We start from the raw sequence: 5,040 nt of genomic DNA on the forward strand, positions 1-5,040 counted from the left end.
CACCTATCCTGTTCTACGTGTCTGCCTCGTCACCATGCCACATCACCTGCACAACATCGGCCTCTGCCGAGTCACCCCTACCACGTCATCCACTATACATCCTGACGTCACCCTGCTGACGTCATCTTGCCACGTCATCCACCGTACCATGGTCCCACCCGCTGACGTCATGCTGATGTCATCATCAATTTTTGAGGCGAAAGGCGAAAATCGTGCTTAGGGAGCCCGAATTCAAATTCCGAGGCAGTTTCTCATGCGCGATTAGCGCTAGGAGCTAATCGCGCATGGCTACGGGAAAAGAGCCGAAATGGAAAACCCCTCATTGCGCAGCCCCCAGCAAGCCCGAAAGGTGCCGAATGACCCATTTTTCTTCGCGAGGCATGCAGAAAGGAGAAAAAGACAATTCGAAAGGAAACAGAGGGCCGAAACAGCGGCCATTAAGTTTTGATTTGACCCGCAGCGAGAGAGAAACCAGCCCAATTCACTTGTCAAAGAGTATCAGAGGAGAGATGAAGCGACAAAGAGTATCAGTTAAATTTTTTAATGGAAATCTTCAGTTCCCAAAGCAGGTCAGCATTGATTGGCCTCCAGCAGAGTCAAATCAGGAGGTGTAAGCCCATCCCAGCTCTCAAATCACAGTTAAAGCACTTAAAGCCACCGAACTACAATGGAGCAAAAGTCCATGCGCAGTTATTGCAGAAGCACTGCACCAAGCCACCGAGGACAATGCATTGATTCAGTTTTGATACGGCTGCCCTCAGCGCAGCCCATATATATTTTCTTGCATTTATTTCTGATAAGTTTAGGTTAAAGTAATCATTTACTTTCAGACCTGTTTAGGTCACAACTGTAATAAACAATTTTGGAGAATTTTCCCTATATATACTACCCTCTATATTGTTTCAAGGGTTGGTTGATTGATAACTTTTCATTAGAGATTCGCGCTGTATGTCTGATACTTTTCTTTAATCAAAGATTGCTGAAGAGATTGGAGGAATGACTGCCTGATGTGTTGTCAATGGTCTCTGGAGACTGAATGATGGAATTCTTGTGCTGTAACATGAATCAATAAGTGCCTCTTACCTTTGTTTTTTCATTTTTCACCATCTAAATAGCAAAAATAAAGATTAGCTTAAAACTTGTTCAACTGCACTCTAGGCTCAATTTCTACTATTTCTTTATGTTTTTTCATCTGAAATGAACTGGACATGAATATGAATTCCTTGTGGCTCATATTTACTCTAATTCACATGTGTTTGACAGTTATCTAGGGATTCTTTACTGCCCTTAGATAGAGCTCATCCACTTTTCTCTGTTAAGATGACTAAGAGATTCTTAATTGCCTCTCCTTCCTTAGCATTCTTTCCATCCTTTAAACTTGGAAAATTGTTCCATGTGCAGCTACCTTGCTCCTTATTCCTCTTGTGACCAAGAAAACGCACCAGCAGTCTTACTCCTTGACTCCATGCCCAATGGTTTGAAACTTTCACACTACACCTGCCTCTTTACCTGAAAACATCAATCTTCCCACCAAAACACAAACAAAACACAAACAAAAATCCCTGAACTCAATAGCTAGCCTAAAATCATCATCAACAAAGCTAAATCATAAAGAGAGAGCCCTCTCTGACTGCAAGTGGGCTAGAACCTGCAGTCCAAAGTTGGTTTGTGGTTACCTCGGCCGTATCCCTTCACTCCAACCTGGGGGACAACCTGAGTGATAACAGTAGGACTATCATACTCTAGGTGCACTTTTTATTTTATGCATAAAGCTTCATTTTTTGTGACCTATAGGCATAACCACACCCATAAGCTTTCTTACATGTGGTTGAGAGGCTAAAATCACACCTTTAAGCTTGCTTCCATGTGGTTGGGGCTTAGACTAAGGGAAAACCTTTCTTGTCAAACCAGCAATTGTTGCAGGCCAACAATGTCATATATTTGTCTATTTATGTCCAAAAAATGTATTTCAACAATTAAGAATCTTCCATATATTAAATGAAAATGATAATAGGTGTAGGGATATCATGAAGAGTCTCCTCTTAATGAGAAACCACTTTATACTTCATCATTACCAACCTGTCTATCATAATAATTGATGAGCCTCAGTGTTGCAGCAAGGATGTCGCAACTCCTAGGGCTACCAACTTTACTTTATCAATCCAACGTTTCATACAAACTTGGAGGTGACAGTGCTATATAGACAGCAGATGCAACATTCTACTCATGTCACTTCTCAGTTGAGGCGCCGAACCACTAGAGTTCCATACCAGTCTTCTATTGACTAGAAGGAGTCTGACTACTGACAGTGAATGTACAGTTAGTTATAATGGAGGAAAGTAAATGCTTGCCTATTTAGGAAACAAAAGTTATGGAATGATAAATGCTATGAAATGCCATAAATCATCTAGCTAGGAAATGACAAATTACTTGCAAAAAATAACTATGCTAACCTTGCAATTTATCCTCTAGCTATTAGGACTGTTTGGAAATGGAAATTTGTTCTATCATTCTAGGACTCATACATACATGCACTAACTATCTCATTTTACATTTGCAGAAAAAGCATCTTTTAATTGCTAAATTCATAAATATAAATGCTATGTTATTTTGTCTGATCTTGCAGGAGGAAAAGGAATGGGAAGGTTGGTCTAAGTGGCATTGATGGGCATGGAATCCAAGATGAGGGCCTAACCTGCTCTTATACTACCATATTTGGTCAAAATAGGGTCAAACAGGCTGCTACAGGAGATCTTGTAGCTGCTACAGGAAACTGCTATAGGATGTCCTGATCTGCTACAGGATGTCCTAGTTTGCTACAAGAAGTTATTTGAAGGGATTAGGGGGGAAGAAAAGTGAGATGAGGTGTTGGAGAGATGTATGATGGTGATAGAAGGTGTAGGGAAGGTTCACATTACCCAAGACTAAGCCCAGCACTCCAAGGAGGTTGGATTTTCCTAAGGTGGCTTGCTCACGGTGGCTGCAAAACAGAGGTTCGGACTATGGGCTGGTATGCCTTGGAAGAAGGTGGAGAGGACCTAGGTGAATTGTTGGATGAGTTCCTCCCTGTAGATCAACAATCCCTGCAACAAAACATGTTTTTCTTTTCATTTATGCATCACTACATGTCAACATGGAAAAGATGAATTGAATTTGAGAAAGATGATCTATCTATTGTTAAGGACTAGATCTATGAAATGGAATGCCTTTTAAGCTACAACAAACTTAAGGAAACAAGATAACAACTGTAGGTGCTTCCAAGAAATCATAAATAGTGATCTAGCTAAGAATGAACCCTAAGCTATGCAATGACCAAAAGACAAACTCTGTTTTGGGGTTGTGAGAGTGGGGCCCTCTAATCATGATCCCATGAGGGAGATGAGATAGAGGCCACTGTCACAAGCTTTTCTGAAGTACTTTCCTTCACTACTACACCATTGATCTACCTCTTCAAACTAATGGAAACTAGGTTAAGCAATAATTCAAATACTTGTTAAGCTAAACAAAACATAAATAAACTTCAACAACTAACTATCATTTTAGTCTAAGAATACAGATACAAAAAGAGGAACTTCTACTACTAGGGTTGGGCCCTAACCCAAGAGCTTCAGCCCTCTGATTCAACTGAGTGTTGGATCAAGGTAGAATTTCTCATTATCATCAAAATGTCAAATACAACATAACAATAATAGTCACAATGTTTTTGCTCAAAATGGCCTCTTGGCTACAACAAAAAATTCAATCCTAATGAGTCCCTTGGCTCTCTTATTTATAAAAAACTGGAGCTCCCAATATCTCCCTATAAAATATGGAGACTTGTCTCCCTAACTCGAGAATGACTCTTTCTTAACTGTCACTGACTTGGCTGCCAATGGACTCGGCTTGCTTGGCTGCTAGTAACTCCGAGCTAATGAGACATGGTGGAGGAATATTTGAATGATTTGAGGAGTTAAGGAGGGAGACAAATCTCCTAAAATATCTCTTTCTTGCCCACTTCGAGTTCCTGCACTTAAGTCAACCCAAAATTACTCCAATTCCTGCATTTAATACATATTAGGCCACATGACATAGTAACTCACCTTCACCCTTCTCACTAAGCAAAATATAACAAAATATGTAAATAAATGTGAGAAAAGTCAATTTTAATAAGTTGGAGAGTGGCATTGTGACCCATATAGTTTACCTATTGATGAGCCTCATCATCACCCCCCTACTAAAAGTGTTGCTCAGAGGATTCTATATCCATATCTTTCATAACTCTTATGGCCTCTCTAGCATCACAGGCCTCTGTTGATGGAGTTTCCTCTTAAGGATAGAACCCTACATTTTTCTCTATCTCTTCCCACTGCTTTCTTTCCTCTTCTTCCTTCCTACCTTCTAACAAACCCAACAGCAAGGGTGGATTGATTTTTAGTCCAATCTAATTGATCTTTAGTCTTTGCATGGAATTCTTATACAGAGGGGTCCTTTCCAATGCATTTCTCAACCTCTCAAGGGTGTGGTACTCTCTAATCCTTAGATAGTGTGGTAGGTTGCTCCATCTCCTCTGGCATGCTTGCTGGATTTCACTCCCTAGCAATCTTAAAGTGTTCTCAAAATGGGAGATGGCCTGCTCTTGTGTAGCCAGGTATCTTGGTGCAAGTTGGGCATCATTGGAAATGATGTTGTGGTTACTAATGACAACCATGGAATTTATCTGTTCTTCTTTGATGTAGAGGGGCTCTCTTTCCTCTTTTTCTACTATTCTCTTCACTTCCTCAGCCCTGGCCTTCTCATGACCCATCCATGATGTAAGGGCCATCAACTACAAGTCCCCCAACTTTGTATTAGGGTCCCACACATTCAAATCTGTCAAGGAAAAATTATGTAGGTAAAATTCAAATATTTTGGCCTTGTCTTCCAGGGTGCTCTTATCACATAGCTCTATGAATTTTCTATAGTCTTGGAATGGCATGGTCCCCTGTTGTGCTAATGTCTTAATTTGAAATTGCAACCATTGATCCTTGAGGTATAGTGCATATGATTTGGATGGAATCCTGC

Source organism: Pinus tabuliformis, chromosome 2_1 (genome assembly GCF_031772625.1).
Source record: "Pinus tabuliformis cultivar Carrire ecotype Pingquan chromosome 2_1, CPIR1, whole genome shotgun sequence".
In the NCBI taxonomy this organism is placed as follows: domain Eukaryota; kingdom Viridiplantae; phylum Streptophyta; class Pinopsida; order Pinales; family Pinaceae; genus Pinus; species Pinus tabuliformis.